Genomic DNA, 25,853 nt, shown 5'->3' with positions numbered 1-25,853 from the left:
TCCTCTCAACTAAAACTCTTAAATAAACTGTTCCCATGTTTGTGAAAAACGAGGTGTGTTTTGTTGTAGCTTGCACACTTTGCTGCCACCAAGCAGTTTGTCCAGCAGTTTGGTTTTTTATTTTTTATTTTATTTTTTTCATTAAAGCATTATGAACTTTAATGAAAGAAATGTAAAACCTTGCATGTCGTAGTGTCCACCGTCAAAGACAATGATGTGTCGCCATAAAAGTCTACAGTCCTACTGCAAGTCGCAGAGGCAGCAGAGAGCCCTCGGAGGAATGCCTCTCCTGCTTGTCATGTTTAATATTTTTCAGGAGTAATTGTGTTTCAAAAACCTTCAAGGTTTATTTTGTGTTGCATCTCCAGCCTGGAGTGTCAAACTCTACAAAAGGAAGTGATGTCTAGCATTTCTTGCAACAGCAAATTGCTTTGCTTTGCCTAAGTGGGACAGTGCAGCTTGGTAGTTTAAAGTCTAAAGTCTTTTGTGCAGCTATGCAAAGCTGTAAATTGAATTCTTCCTCTCACTCTGACTGTCAACATTAAACACCTAGTTTTTTGCATTGTTTTCCAAGAAATCTTTCAAACTCTAGTGTGATAGTTTTGGTATAAAACTGGACTTTAGTTACTGAGTCACCAGTAAACCGCCTGTATGTTTGCACATTTCCACAAACACATTTTGGTTTGGACAGGCCTGCACTCTCAGTGATGCCAGATCTGTTTTCTGCAGATTATTTTACTTTTGACTTGTTAGTCATCAACATGGTCCACACACCATGTTGGAACACAAAGCTCTTAAGATGAAAATCAAACTTCGTAAGGCACTGAACAAAAGTGTCAAAGTAAAACTGCAACCGAAGAAAGATAGTCAAAGAAAAGATTTTTTTTTTCATTATTATTATTATTTTGGATTTTTTTCAGTAAAACAAGTTTATTTATTTTTCATTTCCGCAATTTTAATCGTTTAGATTAAGCTGTCATTTTGAAGGCATGTAAGACACAGAGCTGAACATGAAGAGAAAGCCAACAGACTTTCTTTTCTTTCTTTTTGCATTTTGCAAAATGTTTGGATGGCAACACTGTAAGAACAATCAAGTTTCAATCAAGTTTATTTGTGTAGCACATCTCAGCATCGAGGCAGTTCAAAGTGCTTCACATCATAAAAACACAAAAATACAAAGTCATAAAGATGACTGAGGTCATATCATCTTGAACCATCCCTTCAGTTGGAACTTCATCCGCCTTCATCAGGAAACTATCATGTCACTTTAACATACTGAATAGCTTAATGTGTTCATATTATAGATGTTAACTATAAAATACATATTTCTATGTCCTATTTTACCATGGTCGTGCCTTTAACTGGTTCTTACCCAGTCAGTCACATTTGTCTCCATTTCCAGATCTTGTGGTTCCTCCACATTCTTTGGAACAAACTCATGGGTTGTACAATCTGGACCTGGCTTGATATTGACTGTAAACCATTTGATTGGCACCACTCTGCATGTGTTAATTGGCCTGTGGAATCTGTGAAATAAACATCGCAGATGGCAAGACTGTGAGCAGCAACTGGATAATTTTATGACCAAACCTTGAAATTCAAACCTTTCTATCAATTATGGCAGAAGAGCAAATACAGCAGGATGGAGCAACCCGCACTGACAACATTGATCAAGGACTTTTGAAGATCCTGACTGCCCAATAGTTACATGCACAAACAACAGAGTGTTGACGACCGGTCCTCATGCCTGCCCACATTCCTGCCCATTTTCAAGCAAGTGGAAACAAAACCGACTTGACTAGAACCAAATCAGACATTACCCAGTCAGAGTGAGACTTGAGATTGTAGAATATAAAAATAAGAGCGTGTTACAGATGGATAATACTTTTTAGGAGATTGTACTCTTTGCAGACACACACTCTGATTAATATCAGACAGTTTTGAGCATGTTTTCACTGTTGACAAAGCTCTTCTCTGTTAGCATGAAGTCTTTTATTCTGGTTTGAGTTTAAGATGAAGCACTGCAGCTAACAGCTGCTTTTGTTTGGACAGAACTGAGTCCCCAGTGAAAATCTGCTGAGGTTCTAAATTTTAGCACAAGGCAAAGAAGTTCAAATGTGAGTTTATCGGTTAGTGAGTTGTAACTACAGCCCTGTTTGCATCATTTTTGAATGTGTTTGTGTCCATGCTGAGTTGTTCTCCTGTGGTTGTAGCTGTTCATCTTTCAGAGCAGCAAAAAAGCCTGTTTGCTCTCCTCTTTGCCTCTGATCAACTCTGATTGTCTTCGTTGTTATCCCACCCCCCGCCCTGGCTGCAGTCTTGTTAACGACCCCCCCAGGACTCTATTCACACTGGGATACTTTCAAGAAGGCTCTTGTCTTTTTGATGGGGCCCAAAGCTTTCCAAAAGGCTCTTGTCTTGTGAGGTATGTTCTGTCTGTGGTCACCATTTACTGTATCAGCTTTCTCTAAGTTTTGAAAATGTACTTTCAGGAATCACAGTTTACATTGAAGGAGAACTCTCATAAAAAAACTACATTTCCTTCCTATTGTCGCATGGATTTCGAGGAAACTATTAAACTTTTGCCAAAAATGACAAAAAAAGAAGAAGATGTGAACAATGTGTGTTTTCATCTGATGGTTTGAAGCGAATCCACCAGGCTACTTAAAGGGTAATTTGATCAGATACTGATGTTACCCAGAGCTGTAACAATCCCCTTTCATTAACTCTTTTTAGAAAAAAGTCAAAATTATTATTTTTATAATTTTTTTAAATGTTGCCATTTCCATCAACCTTTTCCAATGTGATACTTCAAAATATGCCTAAAAAAAAACTATAGATTTTTTAAAATTAATCACTTGATATGTCACAAAAAAATTGTTCTTTGTGAAGTTCTCACATAAAGTCATCTAGATTCTTGGCTTTGAGGAAACAGATTTTAAATTAGTCCCTTTATGAAGTCGGTTCACATATAAAATAGTAATGAGCTTCAAAAATCAGGAGCATCTAGTCGATATCCTGAGCAAGGAGCTGGTTGACATGAACCGTGCTTGGTAAATTTGAGCAGCGCCGACAAACTCTACATAGATATTTGTCTGCTGGCACTCGGGCGCCTGCTTGTATCTGCCACAAAGGACAACTGACTTCTCCAGCTCACCTAGAAAGACATGTGGCCGTGTTAAATTTCATGCTCCAACAGAGTAGGCCTGTTTCAGATGATCACAGGCACTTTTACGCATTCATTCATGTTGGGATGGAGCAAAAGGCCTCTTCTCAGAGGGACACACGCCTGGCATATGCTGCCCTGTTACTTGATAACCTGTTTTGAAGGCTTCACAATAGCTGCCCCTGGTTTACGCCCTCTTTTCATATCTTAGCACAGAGAGACTACAGCACAGCTTATTGTTGTTTCTCTCTAATAACTTCTAAAGCTTTTGTATCATGAATTTAACCACACCCCACATTTTAGTCTTTTGCCTTGAACTAGTATCAACCAGATGTCAATTAGGCTCTGCTTAAAGCAGGATGTATTTCAAACCTTCTATTTATGATTGTTCATCAATACAGGCAAAAGCTACAGGTATGTTTTCACTGGATTTAAGAGGGTGAACAGAAATCAGCAGAAAAGATCTGAAGTTGAAGTTAGTGCTTGATAAGATTCACCAGGATAACTAAGTTTTAAATACATGGAGGTACTTCTTTCATGCCACTTTAAAATCATGATTAGCTCACTAACTTGTCAAGTAACAACTCATTAGACTCATAGACACAATGCTGTCTCCCTCTTTTTTTCTTTTGAAAGGTCTCTGAATTGTTGCCAATCCATGGCGGCAGAACAATACAGAGACCAGAGCAGCAGTCTAGGAGTTCCTCTGTAGTCACCCTTTTGTCAGTGGGGGGAAGGCGGCAAACAAAGGCGTCCTGTGTGACTCCATTTGAATGTTTACCACGTGTAGGGCCAATGGGTGACATATTTTCAGGAGTGCTCATTCATTAGAATGAAGATTAACCACCCCCAGTAACCCACTAGACCCATCGTCTTCTTTTCTGTTTTTCTTGGCAGCTGTGAAGCAGGCGCCATCCTTTCTCTGTTTTATTTTCATTTTTGGCATGGGGGTTGAATCTTTCTCAATGAAGCGCCACGTGTTCTTAATTTCAGGGCTGTTTGAGTGAAAGCTCTTGAAGGTCCCTGGATCAGTTTTGGCATCAGGCTGCACACTATCCCAATGTTACTTGACTTTCAACTCAATAGCCGCCTTGCTTTGGTTTCTGCTGTGTAACAGCATTCTTTCATTTATCTGCCCTTTTCAATCTGTTGACTTTCCCTTGGGTGGAAAGTTCACCAATCTTGTAAAAGAAATCTGACTATGTCGGATTTACAAGAAATCTGACATAATCCAAAAATGTAACTAGCATGTAAGTTGTTAAAATATAACAGGGAGGTGGTTTTCCTATTGATTAAATAATATATATTTCCATTCATCCATCCATTCACCCTTGTCTCTAGTTGGATCAGGAGTTGCTGGTGTCTATCTCCAGCTAGGTTTTCCTGTAGCAGCAACTACTTTAATAATTTCCCTGTTCCCATTGAGTACTTTGTTGCACCACAGAGCTTTGTTAATAATTGCTTGTTATGGCGCTTCATACTGATGCCAACTTTTTCTTCAGTCTATTCTAGGAAATGGCTAATTCAGACAACTCAGCTCCATTAGTTATTATCACTGCTGCATGTTGTTTTATGACAGAAACTAAAAGGTTCATATGATGAAAAGAACAGTTGTATTTATCATAAAGGCCCAAAGGGAAAGCAACCTAAAGTGTATACTCATTAGGCGGGATATAACCAGGACAGTACTAATGAGTCGAACACCCAAGGTTTCTGCTGAAATATGTTCCAGGTCCGTCCTGGAAAGAAAATGACTTTACAACCACAGACCTGCCCCTCCTCCTCAATAGCAGACCCAGAGGTCCTTGTGATTCTCTAGAGGTTTGTGAAACATATTACTTTAGGCAGTTCTAAAGCGATTTGAACTTTAGTTGCTTTTTGAGCCCATTTACAGGCCAGAAAATCAAATGATTTTTTTCTTACTTTGTTTAGCCTCTTTCCTTGACCTATAAGTCGTTCGATCAGCTGAGACCAAGGAGCAGAATCAGAAAGCAAAGCTATCCTCTCATCTGTTTCCAGGCAGCGCCACTTCAAGCTCAGGTCATCCAGCAACTTTAGTTCTATCTCTTTTAAAGACATGTGATATGTTATTATCTACATTCAGAAATTTCTTGCATGCGCACAAGGCTGGAGGGCAAAAAGGATTTTCTCCAGAAAATATTATTATATATTTTCTGGAGAAAATCCGGGCATCCATTTAGTTAGCAACACTGCTAACTAAATGAAACCAACAGTTATAAGTATTATTTATGTAGTACAGTGCGCCGCAGCAAAAGTAAAAACCTCAAATAACTCAAAAAACCTTGTATTATGTTTTCTTGCTCTCTGTATCAGCTACTCTACACGCAAACTTGTTACCATAGCAACTGACATCAACACCTCTAATGTATCAACAGCAAAAGACAAGCAAAATATTTTTCACGCAAAGAAAAGAACATTCAATCGTTTACAGTTTTATGTTTTCAGGGTTAATATTTACTTTTATGATGTCACACTTCAACACGTCTATAGGGCGCTCAATGAAATACATGAAAAGAAACATTTTTTAGCCAAGTGTGAATTGAATACATGAAAGACTGTTTCCCTTTGTTATATTTAATTTTGAGAAACTTTAAATTTACATGCAGAAAAGGGAAAACTAATTTATACCAAATAATGACAAAGACAAAATTTAACATAAAACAAATAATTAAGAATTTAGTTAATTTAGTAAATTACAGCACTTTGAATTTAATTGTTGTACTCCAGTGAAGCTTTTCTAAATGTTTTATTCTTTCGCCTTATGAAGTCATTTCATTGTAGATTTGGATGTATGCAGTGAAAGAAGAAATCCCTCTTCATCTTCAGCTTTCTAGAAGAAAATAAGAGTTTAAATCTTTAAACTAAAACTGACTAATATTGGTACTATTTATAACCTTGAATAAAATGGAATCCTATTTAAGGAAATAAACTGTATAATATGATTATGCCACCCCCATCTATCACTGAGGTATGGTGGACTTTAGGTGTATTGGGTTATTCCTGTTTTAAGCAAACCTTTTGAATGTGTGGCCAAAACGTTCAAGTTGGGTTACAAATTTATTGAAAAAATGTACTTGGAAGCAGCAGTAAGAGTTCATCAAATATTTAAGCACTTTACTCAGGCTTTCTATGTCTGGAATATATTTGGTTGTATTTGTTGTTTAATACGATATAACATGTTTAAAAAGGTAAAGTGTGATTAAGTGGTCAAGTCAAGAGCAACTTAGTGAGAAGCAACTAGAACTTCATAAAAAGTAACACTTTTCATGTCGTTTTCCTTGTTACATGTTTTCTCAAATTATCTCAAATTTGATATCTAACATGGTGATTTTTTTATTTTTTTGTATCTGTTTTATTATGGGATAATAGGATTCTCATTTACACAGTGAGAAGCCCATTATCTTGTGTAATCACTCGCCAAACTGTGAGTTTGGCTAAACCATGCAAATAAGCGAACTAAAGGTAGATAATGTGATTTGTCATGGTTTTATTATCCCACACAACTTTAACAAAAGAATACAGAATTTTGAGATTATTATTATTATAGCTAAAAATTCAGTTTATTATTACAGTCGTGCTTTGACTCCAGTAGAGACAGGCTTGTCAACAAAGTCAGCCCAGTCTGGTTATTTAAAAGAAATCCGTTGAATCAAACACCATCAGCTCATGCTCAGGCATACGGTACATGCAAGCCACTTCTAGCTAAAACATGGCAGAGTTAGCCTAAGGAAACATTGTACACTGTATTTGTTTTGAGCTGGCTCTCAGAACCACCAGCATCTTTGAGTCACTGAAAGAAATAGACAGAAAAGAAGCAAAAGTGCAGGCAGAACAAGTTTTTAGAGTGTAACAGGGATAAGAAAGCCCCACAGTGGGGTTGTGGCGCAGTGTAAAAATGAAAAGTAAACAAGATTTTCTGACAGCTAAAGAGTCTCCTGGCATCAACCATGCTTATGTTCTCCAGACAGAACCACTCCGCGTTACCAAGGGAGGTGTACAGTCAGCCGCAGGGCACAGAACACTCAAGCCCTCGCTGTGTGTGTGTGTGTGTGTGGATATTTAGTATGAAGTCACATGGCTATAACGTGGGCCAGAGCCAGCATTGTGACCACCTGTACCTGTGTGATCAGGAGGGACACACTAAACACCAGAAAGCTTCAGAGCCTAGCTGCTCTGTGAACCAGACTTCCAGGGCATCAGGGTGGGCAGGCAGGGGGATATTTGCATTAGAAAAAACTAAAAGGTCAAACACACACATGAGTTTCCTTAAAATCTTTGCATGCATGTTAATAGTGAGCCTAATTGACTATTAATTAGAATCTGAGCTGTAAAGAGGATAAAAATAGCTTTAAGAGAACACCTAATGATCTGGTTCGGTGCAGTGTGGCTCCTTCTCTGCTCACATCTTCTTACTGTTCAGATTTTTTCCCCCCATTGCTCCTCAGTGGCTTTGTTAATGAAAACTTAAGGCTCAAAAACATCGAATGCTCCCAGGAGGGATTCTCTACTGGGTTCAACTGGTGAAGGAGGCAAGGATCCAGCAGAAGCACATGTTTGCAGAGCTGTGCTGAAGGTAATGAAAGAGCTTTCTGATTACCTTTCCGGCGTTGATTACCAAAAGAGAGTCCCAGGGATAAGTCAGGACAGCTTCTTCATTAGTCTTGCCTAAAGGCAGGTATCCACTTTGCTTCAGTTTTAAACTACTCTTCCTCACTCGGTTCCTCTTCGGTCTGTTAAAAGAAGCTACAGAGGCTTTTTGAGCAACATGTTGGAGGTCTCTTCTCAATGTTTACACTAAATGTTGTTTATTGTACAATTAAAACAATATTAATGGGCTGGGCATAATAGGAAGAGTGGATAGTTGACCTGAAGCCATGAAGATCTGCTCATTCATAGAATGCATTCCCATAGACTGATTTAATTGTAGCTAAATCTTGCCAACAAAACAAGCGCAGCACCAAGTTCAGCACCAAAGGAATCGATCCGGTTTGGTATGCGTTGGTATTTACATGCTATACTGGCCAGAAACTGGTATTCTACACTGGGTGGCACTGGTGCCATCACACACCAACCAAATAGTGTCAGGCAAACAATTACAGTCTTTTATTTTGTAATGAATGATGAAAATAACTATGCAAAAGTTAGATTGTAAGATTCAGTCGGACAGACAGTGAATGTCACACTCTGTGGAGCCAACATCTCTGAGTCTTTAATTGACTAATGCAGAGATTGTAAGCTGTGGTGTAATCTGATATTTAAACTCCTAAACACTATTACAAGTGGGATTTGTCCATTGTATTAAAACAGAACCTGTCTTATAAACTACCTTATTAATTTGAATTTGTGTTGTGAAAAATTATTGTGATAATCTCCAGCTCTAGCCTGCCTATTGCCTGATTACAACAGTTACACAATAATATTTTTTATGGTCTTTCTGAAGTAATATTTCAAATCTTGCCTGTCCAGCTGGCCAGCAAGTCCTACACTTAAACAGTTTCATAATTAATTTAGATTAAATGTTCTCCTAAAAATCGTCAATAATAAATCTGTTGACCAATGCAATGATGCATTTTGGCAATAATGTAAAAAACAAACCTCCTCAGTAGTTTGAACATTAGATAAGGTTTTTCATGAATCCTTTTCTGTTATTATGTTTAGTCTGTGCAAAGATGTCATGTTAGCTGATCATGTTTTCCTCAAGACCACCCGTTGATCCCAGCAGCCTAACTGGACATACTGAGGGTCGTCATCTGATGCAGAGCCTTTTTGAGGTGACATCTGTTGCTGGCTAATTTCTGCATGGCAGCCCACTCAACAATAAACCAGGTCAGCAGTGAAGGATAGCCCTTAGCTTCTCTAACTAATTCCACTTTATTGCAAACTCAGTCATCTGCTCCCTGTTTTCCAAAACCTGGTGCTGGAGTTAATAATCTCGGAGTTTATCATAAATGTTAACTCACTTATAACTCCACACTGAATCACAGCAATTCTGTCACAATTCCCAAAATGAATTGTATTCATGACGTTTAAAAAAATAACATATTTTGTTGGTTTCAGGATTGCAAAATGAGAATTTATTTTCCTGAGTAAACTCTGGAAGCTTTGTGAATGTTGCTGTTTTGTGATCTCTATGGTAATCAGGACATGTGATGCCGTTAGTTATGAAGAGCTGTTTAAGCAGAAGGAAAGCTCTTTGCACCTGTTTGTCTGCTAGTTCGTCACTCCCCACCTCCTACAGGCCAGGCTTATCCTGCCTGATGAAAGGCTGCAGTGATATGCAGATGGACGGCAGCCGGAGTTGGATGATCTGTTGATGCCTGACAGCCGGCACGGTTTGCAGCAGTAACATGCTGTTGCATATCTACAGATGTCTACCAATCTCCCCTGTCCTTCTGCTGCCCTGGGCTGTAGCCCCCCTCCTATGGAGGGATAAGTGTCAGAGTGTCAGGACGTACAGATGCTGATCTGTCATTGTTGGAGGCCAGGCCAGCGCCCGCAGTAATAATTGATTTCCACCCAGCCCCCACTCACAGACACATGACTTTTAGTGGAGGAATCAGAGCCTTTTGTGAAGCCACAGGTGACCTTTAACCCCTAAGCTGACCTCCCCCCACTCACTACCACCCCCCTGAGGGCGTGGTAGTGAGTACTCACACATAGCTAAGCGCTAAGTCACACTTTCTCACCTCGTCATTCACCCTTAAGGCACACTTATGTGCAGATGCTTTTGTACCAGGAATGATTGAATCTTCTCCATTTTGCTTCCTTTCTAGGAGCCCTTGGTGGGTGGTGCAGCCTCCAGCAGGCCGTTAATGAGCAGTGAGCCTCCACCCTTAATTAATATTAAAGGGAAGATGATAGACATGAGGCAAAGACAGAGAAGAAGCTGGAACTGTCATTTGGGATTAAACTGAGTGATCAACTGATTTTGACAGAACTACATTAATTAGGATCTAACTGGGCTGCATTTAGTCGGATCACAATTTGAAACCTTTCACTAGCCACTTTATTAGGTACACCAGTATAGTTGTTCACTACCAGAAATAATAAATTAGCCAATCACATGATGGTAAATTGATGCATTCAGGCATCTAGATGTGAGGAAGACAATCTGCTGAAGGTCAATAAAAAATTCTCATTTATTACTGAATATGCAAGAATGTCTTAGTTAATCTATTTCCATGTAAAAATTAGTCTACTGGGACCTGGAACACATACCAGTCTGAACTAGCCCAAAAAGTCTCAGGGTTCCAGACCTGAAAGGGGGGAAGGTGTGTAGGGAGCGGGAGGAGAAGAGGAGAGACACTTCCCTCTGGTCTGGTGAAGCTCCAGAGGTTCCTGGAAGAAGTTATTTTTGGGGGGTTATGAGGAAGTTTTTTGAGAACGAGGAAGAGAATTCTTTTGGAATTCATCACCACACAGACCAACAACCAGACCCACATTCTCCACCAGGCCTGGTGTAATGTTCTCTTGTTTTGGTGTTTACCAAGACTTAGTTATTTTGGGCTCAGCGTTATTTCTGAGAGCAAAACCTCACAGGAGGATTTATGTCTGGGAGCCTTTTTCCTGATGAATGTACTATTGCATGAGTTACTCCTTACTGGTGGAGTTTAGAGTGTTTTGGGTGAAGTATATTTGCATCCGAACCGCTGATTTGTTAGTTACAGCATGCAGCAACTTGAGTTGAATTTGGTTTGACCTGGATTTTATGGTTTTTGGTGTAAATTGGATCTGTTGGTCTTGAGTGTGTTGAAATGATATTTGTTGTGTGGATGCACTATAAATAAACTAAATTAAGTTGAATAATTAAAACACATAGAGCAGAAGAGCTGCCAGAGTTCTCCAGAATTAGCTTGTTTCCTCAGTGTGTGATTGACACACGCTATTTAGTCTTACTGTAATTCCAAACCCACTAGCATTGCCATGTGAAAGGTTCCTGAAGGCGCTCACACACCACTATGGAGCTACCTGTGGGAGATCACTCATTATTTGAGCAGATAACCAATCAGAGAGCGTCTCTCTGCATCATCAAGGAGTTGGAGCAAAGGCCTCTTTAAAGTTTCAAAGCAAGCAATTTTCCCATCTTTTTAGATGCTAATTAACTTTCCCCCAGTTTAGAGATACACTTGGGTTTTCACAAGTTTGTTTTGCTCACACGATCATCTGAATTTGGAGAAATTACACACAATCGTACCAACACACAAAAGAACTGAGTGTTGTGGAAGAACAGGCAGCAATTAGAAATGGGAAAAGATGAAAGTCATGTTTTTAGATGAATATTGATGATGAGTTTATTTGCAAATTACCCTACTTTTGCTACACTGCAAACAGAGAAAAATACAGGCTTCCTGATAACTTTCTCCAGTGTCAGAGGGATAGGATGAGTCAGGGAAAATGAGCAGAGGAATCACAAACATGTTGATCAGGTATTGTCCAACTGAGAACTTTAGAACTTAAACTGTATGCTCCATAACATGTTTTCAAACTGTTTCTATTCACTTGAGTTAATAGTTGCACAATGAGTATCTATCTGATTTTAGGTGTGCACTTTGACTAGGCCATTTCAGAATATCTACCATGTTGTCTTCAGGCCATCACTGTGAAGCTCCAGCTGGATGTTCAGGCTTTCCTGGACAGAAGAAGTTCTCTGGCAGATATGAGAAAACTGTCCTACAGGATTTCCTAGATGCTTCTCCTTTCATTTTATTGTCTTCAGTCAAACATTACTTCCGAATTATTGATATTATAGTTCAATATTAATTTATTATTGATATTTGTAGCATTCAATGTCAAAAGTCAATTGATTTCCAAGAATTTTAACTTATCAATGACATAACACGTTCAGCTTAGATCAACTTTTCCATGTTTACAACTTCTTATGATTAGACATATTTTATAAGACATAACAGCTCAGCACCTTCATGGTTTGTACTAAAGTCTCATGCTGTTGGTTTGCCTAAACAGCATGAGGTTTTACTTAAAACTTAGGTCAAACCTATGTTTTAGGTTTACCTTTAAAAGCCTAATTATAAACTGGTTCCACAAACTAACCTTTGTCTAAATGGGCCTAGAGATATCTGTTCCTGTTAAATCTGTCATTTTTATTTCTCATCACTGCAAATAACTCTAGATGATTGGCAATATGCTGCTCTACTTCTATAACTTCACCCTGTCACTGTTAAGCCTGAATCTTCAACAAAGAATAAATTGAATGTTAGTGGATAATTAATTTCAAACCAACAAAAGTCATACAATTCCCAAATTGTAATAACACTATCTAATTGTAAAATCTGGTCTTGTTCTTCATACATGTGCCAACTCTGGGATCACATCAACCTAATGTCAAATCTCTCTGTATCCTAATAATACACTTATTATCTGTAGGAAGTGAGGAATCTCAATCACTGTTGAAATGATTAGTTTTTGCATTAATCTGTAAAGAATAAGAATTTCTGATTACGGTATTCACTGAGAAGTCAACACCCCGTCACCATGGAGAACCGCTGCTCTGAGGCACCTGGAGTTCCCCTTTTGGTGATTTAACAATCTCCTGCTCATTTTCACTCAAGACTTACACTCAACAAAACATCTGAATACTTATCCATCCATCCATCCATTGTTTTTTCACCCTTTGTCCCTAATGGGGTCAGGAGGGTTGCTGGTGCCTATCCCCAGCTAACGTTCCGGGTGAGAGGCGGGGTACATCCTGGACAGGTCGCCAGTCTGTCGCAGGGCAACACAGAAAACAGACAGGACAAACGACCATTCACACACACACTCACCTAGGTAGAATATAGAGAGACCAATTAACCTGAGTCAGTCATGTTTTTGGACTGTGGGAGGAAGCCGGAGAACCCGGAGAGAACCCACGCATGCACAGGGAGAACATGCAAACTCCATGCAGAAAGACCCCCGGCCAGGAATCGAACCCAGGACCTTCTTGCTGCAAGGCAACAGCTCTACCAACTGCGCCACTGTGCAGCCTTTGAATACTTATTCCTGCATTAAAATATTATTTTATTGTTAATTAATATTTAAGAATGAAATAAAACCTCAAGTATTTTGACACGCTGCAAGGATATGCAGTGAAAAACGAACATTTTTATTTGAATTTTAATTAAAAGAAAAATGGCATGACAATTATTTTTTTTTTACATTTTTCTACTTATTCTTGTAAATGAATAAGTACTGGTACTTTACTGGTACTGCAGATAACAGTGGAAGTAATGCATGTCTGTAGTCTGACTGTCAAAATTCCCTTCACACACTCTCTCTGTCACACACACACACACACACACACACACATGCACAGCGCACACACACGACATACACACGCACACACTCCTCCCACACTTTTCCTCTTGGGGGAATCAGTTTCATCTGGAGCCTTGCGGTGTGTTTCCGTCTGTCTCCTGCTTTCTGCTCCACCTACCCAGTTTTCAGTTGCCTTCAGACTATGTAGAGACCCCTAATTGTCAAACCCAGAGCAGAACTTACAGGAAGTGGATCACCACAGCAATAGGGACACATACGCTCCTGAATATGTACAATGAAAAAGTCCTGATCAAACTACTGACTTTATCAAACTTGAAATCTTTGAGAATTAATATGGAAACACTCAATCATTTATATTGAATGGTATTAATAGCAAGACTTCTCATAAAAACCTAAAACATAAAACCTCTCACATACACACAAGCAACTTTCTTAAAATACATCTTTGTCAAAAATCACTTTTGATACACACTTTGCTAACTTAACACTTCCAGACTGGTGTAATATATTCTCACCTCACAGCCATAAACATGCATTCCCTCATTTTTTCTACAAATAAAATTCTGAAAGTGTTGGCTTCAAGTCGTCCTGAGTGCAGAATTTGTAGATGCCCCCTGACAACTGCACCTAGTCATTGGGGGCATACCACTGTCTCTTAACACTTTGAGATAGTGGAAAGAGACAAGGGGTGTTATGTTGTTCAAAATGATCTTACCGTAAAAAAATGTGTGAACACAAACTTAAAAATATTAACAAAAGAAAACAGTCACCGCTCAAGAGAGCCAGCAACTTGTCCCTGTTCAACAGGTGGGAGGTCATGCACCAAATACCAACAGGATGATGCCATGTGCCTTTTCAAAGAGCATACAAACCAGATAAGGCAATTGAAAGCACACGGTTCAATGTCGGAGGTCTGAAAGTGTCACCATGGTTGTCTCTAAAATCTTTCAATTTCTTTCTTTTAAGAGAGTTGGGGTCTTAACATATTTAAAACTTATTTTGACAGAACAAAAGTTTATTGTCCATGGAAGAACAGTGTCCATCAGGCTCAGCCTTGTATTATATGAACCATGGAAACACTGCGTGCTGGGGTAACCCAGGTTTGACTCCAGTTCATTAGATTCGGGTTTGGGTCTCTGTCCTTGATGTCTCCCTCCCACTCCGGCGCATGGCAATAAAATAATGGCAGTTTTGCTACAGTCCTTGCCAGTCAGCTTTGGGTCAAACAGCAGCATCTGAAAGACACAAAAATAAGAGTGAGGAAGATGGAGCATATGTTCAATACAATTTCTTATTATTTTTGATTGGCTGAATTGCACAAAGTCATTCAGTAACAGCACTTGATTGGTCTGTTGGCTTTGACAGAATGCTGGTTTGGCCCGGTTACAAAGGAGATAAAAAACATTTGAAAAGTTTCTAAATACAGTGAGATAGTAAATAATGTACTGCTTATAGAGAACAAGTGCAGAAAACAAATGGTTCCACTTGTACACCCAGAGTTAAATTAATAAGGACACACCAACAAATATTCATAAATATTTATCTTAATGTTGGTAGATATCAATGCTGGTAAGGTAGTGCATACATTTATGTATGTACTAGTAATTCTTCAGCCAGAGATTCAACATGTATTTAACTCTGACTATGGTTAATTGTTTCACATTTATAGCAAATTTAGCTTAGTGTAAACATACATTTTACCCAATAAAAATTCAGAAGTCAGTTAAGGTTCTGTAAGCGTTTGATAAGGATGTTTTCCAGACATCTGCCAGAAATTTTGTTTTAAAGCTGTTCCAATGGGAGGCGGCCTCAGGGCAGACCCAGGGCTAGCTGGCTAGATTGTATCAAATGCCTCACTGACGTCCCCCGGTACAGTTCTACGGAAACCCTCTTAGAGAAGAAAATCTCCTGAGGTATAACTGGAGAATATATGGAAAACATGTAACAAGAAAAGCTAAAGATTTTAGCTTAGAAAGATGTTTGTTGATTTGCCACCACACATGAACTGTACAGCCACTGGCGCCACTGAATGAAGTTTTCGTTGGAACTATGGAAAGGTTTTTAAATCTCTTTCAAAGTTCTTCAAGATAGAACAGAAGTTCTCAGAGCCGCTGTCATGTTTCCTGTGCTTCCCTGCTGCCACACACCTGACCAAAGTAAATGAGCGATTAACTGACTTCTGCAGCACTGGATGGCATGAAGACCAGCTAATGCAATCATCTGGTTCAGGTATGCTGGAACAGAAACACAACAGTGAGCCCAGAGGAAAAGGACTGAGAAACACTGATATGGAGGATGACAAGAATTGTTATGTGTTCACAGTCTAAAGGTTCCAAAAATGTGAAAGAACAAAGATAATGTGAAGGTTAGAATACAAAGAAGTACAGCTACACTAATGAAAAGGACAAAGCATTGAGGGATAAAATGTTCAATAAATCTTGGTTCAGATTTGGCCATGTTAGAAGCATTTCCGTTACTAGAGTGTTCCTCACCATGTCAGCTTGAATATGAGCAGGATCATGGGAAGGTGGGCGGGCTGTGATGATGTCATTTACGGCAACACTCAGCAACGGAGAACCTCAGGGTTGTGGTTTTGTTGAGCTGTGATCCAGATGAATGCGTCGCGAAAGTGATTATTGGAAGTTGTTGGAAGTGATTATTATCAAAGCTTCAAATGATATTATGCCATTCTCAGGGTGGCTCAAAGTAGTCCAGATACTTAATGCTATTATAAAGACAAACAGCCTAAAGTGTAACATAGCTATGATAAAAACTTAACCCAATCAATGAATGCAGTCTGCTGTCAATCGTGTCGCTTGGCCCAGTTTATGGAAAAACAAGAAGAAACTGCACAAGGTCTGGAAATGGAGACAAACCTGATCAGGGTAGACTGGGGCAGAACCAGCTGGACCTGTCCAGACAGACCAATGGGAAGCAACAAAGGTTCCATTAGGCTTTAGAAGAGCAGTGATGTTTCTATGATTATTGGAAGAAAGTGAACAGAATAGAATAGGGAATCAGAATTAGCAGTGGTGTTTGGTTTATGGAATAATGAATGATTATAATCAATAATTATTAATTGTTATGTTATTAATAGATTTAGAATCCTCCAGTGTCTCTGGAGTCACAAGTCAAACTTTGTCTCTCTTGAAGGAATGATGCCTGGTGAGGTTCAAGAACAAAACTTTGAGGTTCTCATCTGTGACTGAAGTTCTTTACCTGGATGAAACCAGCTTCTAAATGCTGCTGCTTCAGTCAGCGTCTGCTCAGATTAGGATCACATCTTTGAATCTTTTGACTGAGATACTAAGCACTGGAAGCCCCTCTACATCCATCACCAACACACCGAAGGTTATGTGCTTTTGGATCTATGTGGCTGAAACAAGTTTTAAGTGTGTAGTGTGAAGCACAGCTACTTATAAACAATGTGTGGTAAGCATAAAACAGCCTGAGTTCTTGAAGGAACTTTATTACAGTCTGCCTGTTAGGCATGGATTGTTCAGCTTGTCCTCCGCCTTGTGGTATGTGTCTCCCACTGTGATGAGAACCTCTTATTTAAAGTCAAAGAAGACAGTTGCAGTGTTGTAGCAAAGTTTGTGTAGAAAATGAAGATAGTCAGAAATCTTTCTGGTTGCTGGAAGATGTTTAGAAACTGAACTCAAACTTCAAACTTTTGCCCTCCATGGACAGAAACCTCCAAGGTTTGGGGTTTGGAGCAATGCAGGGTGTGATGCATTTTTGACGTGAGTTTAAAATATTCTAATGCAAATAAACAAAAACATGAATGTGAGTGCAAGTGGATTAGATTCCCACTTAGGGGTCAAAGGCTAAGTTATGTCTACCAACTAGGGTGCATGGTATTTCCATCTCTCTGATCTTATCGTAGTGCATGAAGTGTTCAGAATGAAACTCCACAGCCCAACAAGGATTCATGTCATGAATGCTCAGTATCTCTGAGAGCCTGCTTGGTAGAAGATGTGGGAACAGCTCAACATGAATGCATACAGCGTGTGAAAAGGCAAATCCCTGATGACATCATTATGTGGTCCATACTTGTGGGGAGCCAGGGAATAAAGACTGCTCTGCTGTTCTGTGTGCTTTCTTTCTGTAAGCTGCATTTTCCATATCAAACACAAAGCATTGACCTGAACACTGTAGAATGTTTATACTCATGTTGGAAGACTGAGTCTGCGAGGTCAGCCAGCATCCTTCTGGAATTCTTCTTTCCGTCGGTGGACGGAACTACATAACTGAGGTTATGTAGTTCTCTTCTCCCCTCTGCATCTGGGGTTTCATCGGTTAGAAAGCCAAAAGGAGGAAGTGCTCAACTGCTTCCTGTTCGTTTTGGTAAATTGTGTCAAAGTATTGTTCTTGAAACTGATGATTTGCTTGGTTCCCCCAGTGACACATTATCCCCCATGAATTATCAGACCATGTGCGATCATGTATGGATTTGGGATAAGGTGAGCATTGAGCTCTGCCTTTAAAGCCAGGTTAATTCTCCTGAAACTGACCTCAGACGACCACTAGCACCATTTTTAACAGCTTCTGTATTCCCTCTTAAAGAACATCCTTTTTCTGTTTCCTATCTTGATGTAGCTGTCAGTTGAGATTGTTGTTTTTATCACAACTGAATTCCTGTGAATTTTGTCCATCACCGTAATGGCCGTCTGGTTAGCCACTGCCTCATTTTGCTGTGAGAGTCCCACAGGAGTTTAAACGTGAGTGGAGCACAACATGCTCACATAGACCACATGGAGCTCAGGAGGGTTTTTTTGTTGTGGTTGTTAGTTTGGATCATCTGAGTTGGAGTTTATGTCAAACTGTTTACGGTGATGGAAACTTCATGCCATGTCTTTATAAACAGAGAAAAAGAGCCATTTTTCATGTTTGTGTGTGTAGAGGGGGTAGAAGCCAATTTTTACTGGATACATTTTCTTTTCTAAACCTCAGTTTGTTTCCAGTTCCTCTTCCCTGTTTTTCCTTCGGTTTTTCTTCTTTTCACTCCCTTACAATCTTCCACCCAGTCCGTAACAAAAATAGAGCGTTTCACATGGTTTGAAATGTAATACCTTCTCTGCTCCACCCCCAGCATTTTGAGAGAACTTAGAACAATAAGATCCTTTATACTCTGTCTCTGTGTGTGTGTTTTTCTCTCTCATGGCACCACTCAGCCTCAGAATGCCCCACATCCATCACACCACTGTCAGATATCAGCCTGTTTCAAGTCCAGAGTTTTTTCTGCATATTTCCTAAAACACATGCATTTCTAAGAGCTCCCTTATTGGTTAATTCATACTGAATATTTCTAAGGCGGTTATGTGCACATCTCTCTGTAATAATATACCCAGCAGTCCCAATAAAGCGCCACCTCCATCCAGCTGTTTGGGAGCTGGAACATGTTCATACATGTGACTTGTCCTTCATGACAATCCATCTAAACATCATGGTTTGTTATGACTTGTACGTTTCACGTAATTTCCCTTGCTGGGGATAAAAGCATTACAATGTGAATGAAAGATCAAGTTAAGAGCTGCCAGTAACTGAAGAAACAAAACAAAATAAGATCATGAGGAAAAGCATGCTTGAATAAGAACATCTTTACTGCTTTTCAAATGAGTTGAGACTTTAAAGACAACAGAGGTAGATAATTAGCTAATTTTTTTCAGAATAAACCAATTATCAACAACATTTTCTTTGTCTTTTTAGTTCTTCTTTGTTTTTTCTAACTATTTGATTTTGCTTGCTAGACTCCAGAATATTTCCTGGAGTCTTTCCGGTGCTTCTATCATGTTGATGTTTGAAAGGACGTTCACACATGACCTCAGAGAGAGCAACTGATGGAATGCATCAACTGAAAAATCCAGCAAAAAACATGAAAACCATGTGATCTTATGACCTGAAGCAGTGGTGACACAAGAAAAATGAACAAGATGAAGCAATCAGAGGTGATTAGGAACAGCTGTGGTGCATGTAAGCATGAAAACCAAAGGAGAAAGACCAGTAACACATTAAGTCCCAATGAAATTATAAACCAAAGGTAAATGGATTTGACAAAGCTAACTTCCAATGCACAAAGAGCAGAACACAGGAACAAACCAAGAGGGTAAACATAAAGGAATGAATTTCTTTGATAACACTATTCTAATGAATGAACTGAATATGGTGAGAACTAGCCTGGCCATAGCCTTCCTGTGCTATTCCACTCACAAACAAATTTTGTTTTTAGCAGTCTGGACTTTCTCCCCTTCACTTGTCTTCCTTCAGTAGAGAGGAGGAGAATTTGTGAATGTTGATTTTCTGTTTTGTTTTGGAAGTGAAGTTAAGGAAGCCTTTCAGTCAGTATTGGTCAAGCTTCCATATATTGAATTAACATTAACTGCCCTTATTACTGAAGGAATATTTGACCTATGAAAAGTTTGAGTGTCTGTAGCTGTGACCACATAAGATGCTTTTACTGCCTGTGAAATTGTGTTAAATTACATAAACAGACAAACACAATGGTAGAAGTCATTGCACATTTACTAAAGCTGCAGTCACATTGACTTCAGATAGCTGCAAATGGACTGCACAGGACATGGATTTAGTCATTTTGGGAAAGCGGTCATGGATTGATTAGTCTCAGATTTCTGGCAGACTTTTATTCCATCTTTGACTCTTTTTCCCTCGTTCCCTCTCTGAGCTCTCAATGTTTTTTTTTTTGTTTTGTTTTTTTTCAGCTCTGCCATTTATGTTTTCTTTCGTTTCTCATCCAGGAGAGACTGTTTCCATCCACAGTCTTAAATCCTCACATTAAACACACTCTTGGAAAGAGAGAGAGAGCGAAATTTAAAGTTCAGGATTTTTTATGTCACGTTCAGCAGAAAAACCACACCAGACCTAAAGCCCGAGGGATCTCTGTGCTCCAGACATGAAAAGTTAGCAGGAGGATAAAAGTGAAAAGCTGTGTGGAGAAAGGAAAGAGGAGGGAGGAGGGCAGCAGCGGGAAGAGCTCTGGCTCCTCTCAAGCTCTCAAATTGCAGCTGTTTTTGGCTTTCTAAAAAAAACCACCAGAGAGAGTTTGGGGACTGCAGCTAGTCAAATATTGTTTTTAAATGATGTAAGGAACATGCCATTCAGGGGAGTCACAGCTCAGCTCTGGAGACTAACGCTCAGGAAAGAAAGCATCTGTAGGCACGCAGCCTCCCAGACACACATGTCAAACTTCAGCTCACATTCATGCAGACACACTCATTTGAATCCCAATCTATATCGTCTACATCTGAGAGGGGCCAGAGCCATTTCTGCTGACCTGTTTATATGTGTTCTATACATGGGATGATTGTGGCTCTTAAAGACATGTTAACCTGTGAGAATTAGTTTAAGATTACCTAAATTTAAAAAAAGGTAAAAACTAAACAAAAGTGTCATATTTTGGCAGTAAAATCCTTCTCCAAATGACTGAAAACAGGCAAAGGTTCACCTGGTGTAATGTCAGTCAGTGAGAAGAAGAAGTTCATGTGCTACAGTTTATATAAACGTCTAGTTTTACAGGAACTTTTCAAACAGGTTGTGGTGAACACAGACTATAAAAATGATCTATCATGGCTGCCCTGCTGCTGGTGAGCAGGGAGACGATGAGCTCTGGACAGATTCACCTCTCTGAAGCTTGTCCACATTTTAAACTAGATCAAGTCAAAGCTGTTAATGTTCTCCAGCAGGAATAAGAAGTTTTCTTTTTTCCCCCACTGGTTTTTTCAATCTGCTGCCAGTCCAAAAATCGGTATGTTAAATATCCATCCTTAAAAGTTTGAATTTCTTGTAGTAGAACCACTATTACTATTCTACTATGACTACTACTTATTTCTTTTATTGTTAGAAATAAGTAGGAAACTACAGACATAGATGTGTCTGCATTTTGTTCACAACCTTATAAAAAGGCTTATACCACCATTCCCAATTTATTCATATTAATCTGCATCATATCAGTTTGATCTTATTGAGGTGTTTACATGAGGAATTTCTAATTTGATTGCACAATTAATCTGATTATAACAGATCAAGGTCAAAGCAGCAGAGAACAGATTTGAGCTCAGAAAATGTCTAACCATCACATGTACACAACATGTTAAAACATAAAGTAAATGCTTTTTTGTCTTATATCTTTATGAAATACACAGGAACGTTTCCTAATTTACAATTTTAAGATCTCATTTTTAAATGACTTCAAATGATTTGTGTGCATATAGAAACTGTATTACACATGATTAAAGAAGTTGTGGATGAAGCAGGCAGTGATCTAACAGAATAACACACTCTGTGCTGTAGCTGTGCTCAGTGAAAACCTGGAGGTTTTCATGGTTTAATGGATGCAGTTCATTAAACCATATTTCAAAAAGTATTCAGCCCGTCTGTGTCAATTCTTTGTGGAAATACCTTTTGAATATTAATTAATATGTAACGTTCCTTTATTATGACCTCTCAGATGTCTTATGTTGGATTTTTACATTTCACAAGCATATATTTGAGGTTTTTTTTATTTATGTAATTATTTTTGAGTATCACACTTTAGAACGCAAAATGTTTGTTTTCATGAATATGTGTTGTCAGTAATTGAGAAAAACAGAAAGAACTGTGATCATATGTTCATAGCATGTTTTCTCTCCAGACCAGTAGATCTCATCCTTACCTCCAGCTCTTCTTTCCAAGAGGCTAAAGTATAAAGTCTACTAATTCCAAATCTTTCTAAGCCATTGAAAACTTACAAGCCATGGCATCATAATCTCACATCCCCCAAATTCACTAAAGTCTTATTAACTTTTATATATGTAAACCTCTGTGTGTCATAATTTTAGCATTTAGTTAGAATTCTGATAATTCTAACTGGCCAAAAACAGGAAAATGGTTAATATGATATAATGTCATAGTGACGGAAGAGGCATGCAGATTAAGTGAAATATTACTGAGGCATAATAATAATAATAATAATAATAATAATAATAATAATAATAATAATAATAATAATAATAATAATATTAATAATAATAATAATAATAATAATAATAATAATAATAATAATAATAATAATAATAATAATAATAATAATAATGATAAAAGAACTTTGACTTGTGAGTCTTGGTTGTGTTGGGAAACAAGTTTCAGTTTCCCGTCTTTTTGTTTCTTTCTTCTCTATTTCTTCCTTTCTTCTTGTTGCATATGCAGCTTTGCCTGTTTATTGTTTTAGAAACGTTTCTGTCCTCCAGTGAGTCCAGATCCATTCAGTCAGCTATATTTAAAAGGTTTAAAAATACTGGGAGTTTCCAAGTAATATTTTGGAATGGCAAAATTTTTAAATATTTGTTTTTTAGCATAAATTAGAGTATACACGTCTACTGACATGGAAATGTAGGAAGAAGTTTTGACTAAAATTGTTTTGGGATCAGAAGGATTCCAACCTAAAACCAGAGAAAGTCAACATCTGAAATGCTGCTGGTAGTGAAATGTTTGTCTAAAGCAGAAGGAAGTCAAACCTGACAGCAGATGTTCTGACCGTCGATAACATCCAGAGCTGCTTCAACTAAATATTGGGATGATTTAGCGTCTTAGTGCATGTTACTGTATTTAATTAGGATGTTTTAGTTATTGTGTTTAATATGTCACCGTCATCATAGAGAAAAAAAATCCAATAAGGTTAATTTTATGATTAAATTCTAGTTATGAACAATCTGAATAGCATCAATCCAAATTTTCATTCCATTCTTTTTTTTTTTTTCCTTTTTTTTTTTTGCTATTCCAAGAGCATATTATGTCATTTGAGGCAGAGATATTCCAGAGTCGCCACAGATATTAGGAATCAAAATAAGTTTGAATAAAGTTCTTGAAGGTAAATGATTTATTCATAAAATATACGACCTTTTCCTTCTATGACGTAAAACACCTGACAGAACTTAAATTATAAACTGTAATTTCAGAGAGTGATTAATCTCTCTCTGCCTTTCTTAACTTCCAGGCTGCCATACAAATGCTGCTGAAACCACAAAGCAACATGAGGTCAGAGCCTGCAGCCAAGTTCCCACCACCACAGACCCACTGTGTCCCAGTGTGGGGTGGGTGAGGGTGGGCTGAGACAGACGGTAGCTGGAGAGAGCCTGACAGATGCCCTTTTCACCAGCAAGCACAGGCTGTCTGCCACGGGTCAAAGTGTGGGTCAAAGGTCCCCATGCCTGCTGTATGTATGGGCGGGCCAGAAACCATCGTCAAATATTAACAGAAGGAAGGATCAACATGCTAATCAGCAGTCTGAGCTGAATCTTTAGGTCAGTACAGGTTTATGTAAATATTTTATTCTCAACACTGGATGAATAATTTGACTGTAACTACAGTAAAACCTGAAGAAGTCTTTAAGATGCTCTCAACCTTTAAAATCTGTGATGATGAAGCTTCTGGTGCCTGCAGGAAAAGTTATCCAGACACCACAATGCTTATGAATCAAATTTAATTAATATTATAATATTAATGTGCTAAACTTTCATCTCCAGTTCAGTTTGGAGGGTCCTAAGGTTAGCTGGTGTGATGTCACATGAATGTTAAAGAGAACAGATGGACACTTCAGTAAACTAAGCTTTTATAAACCTTACTGTTCCTATTTTGTTTTAACCTCAAGTCTGTCATCTACATGCATTTCAAAACTATTCATATCACTTAAACGTTTTACATTTTTTTACATTACATCCAATAATTTATGCAGCACCAGGTCATCTTTTATCCCTTAATAAAAAAGTAGTTTTTGTCATGTACATGTACATTTCAATTGATCTTGGTGGAAACGTTTTAAAACGTTTGTATCTAAGAAAACAGATTGCATCGAATCATTAACTTGGAATGTTCACTCCTCCTGAACGATTGTGTAGCGACAGTCACTTGTGTTGTGGACTTTGTCATTATGTCATTTCTCATAATGAGTATGCATATATTGATGGTGGAGAGGAAAACCTCCCTTTAACAGGGAGATACCTCCACCAGAGCCAGGCTCAGTACAGTCGGTTGGTTGGTCAGTCGCGACCATCTGCCATGACCAACTGGGGGTTTGAGAAGACAGAGCAGAATGTAGAAAAAGAAACAGAAGAACTTGTGTAGGATTATTTTCCAGCCTAACTTTTCTTTAAACATCACAAGCTAATATGATGCTGACATCATATTAGCTTCCAGGGTGAGTTTGGCATATGAAACATGTTGACCAGCAGAATGTAATGCAGACAACGTAAGGATGGAACATAACAACCCTGCTTGATTTTAATGTTCTCAATTCATTTAAACATCCTGCGACACAGAGCCCAACCAACATCTCACTGACACAAGAGAAACCCTGGAGTGTCTGAATGCACGAGCTATGAAAACAATGCTATGAAACCAACCCAGGTGGGGTTCCAGAAACATACGAGAAACACAAACGTATAACATGCAGGTTTGTTGAAGACATCAAATGTGAAGGGAAAAATGCTGTTAATACCAAACGACTAATCTTCTTAAGGGACAAAGGTTATGATATATTCTGTGTGATATAATTATGACTTTCCCAGCTAATAAGAATCAAAGGTTCCTAAAAGATAACAAAGGAAATTAATGTGGGTCATTTTCGACCAACCTATGGCAGCATGGGCTGGTTACCAAACTATAAGTTTTAAACTGAACAAAATGTAAGTACATGTTTTGATTACAGTGATATAAATAATATTTAACAGCTGGAATTTGAAAGACATTGCAAGGAAGTCCCTTCTCTCGGTCAGATTTGACCCACTTATGCTTCTAAGGGTTGATCAAGTGACAGCACAATGGCTGCTCAATCATATTCAAAGATCTGCATGAAATATAACCGATTTGTACAAGAAGGGAGCGATGTTCCACCCTGAGGCCTCCTACAACAGGAAACAGAGATGCTTCACATGCATGTATGATGCACCAGCATGAGTTGGGATGAAATACTGGCAGAGCATGACTGCACTCACATTCACAAAGACCTGGATGTTGGGTGGGGTAAATAATGCAAACTATTTTTAGAGGACTGCTCCAATTTGTGCTTCGCTCCTCTGAACCCAAACAGAGAGAAAGCTAATCAGTGCTACCTCCCCACAGCCACAGAGACACACATCCTCAGCATGCATGAGAATACCTGCAAAACTCTGGAGATTAGCAAGATGAGACACAGATTACAGCCTCCATTTTAAAACTCTGGATTTTCACAACTTTATGTGTTGATGTGTTCAGGAACTGTATTTTATGATACATTTTCATTTAAACTAACCACTATGTGTTGTATTGAAATCTAAAGCACAGTGAGGTTTTGTAGAGATGAAATGCACATTAGAAAGTCAGCAGCCTTACCTTTTACATTTCTTGCTCTTTCAGAGTGTAA

This window comes from Gambusia affinis, linkage group LG09 (assembly GCF_019740435.1).
Source record: "Gambusia affinis linkage group LG09, SWU_Gaff_1.0, whole genome shotgun sequence".
NCBI lineage: Eukaryota > Metazoa > Chordata > Actinopteri > Cyprinodontiformes > Poeciliidae > Gambusia > Gambusia affinis.
The sequence above is the reverse complement of the archived record's forward strand: the minus strand, read 5'-3'. Positions refer to the sequence as shown.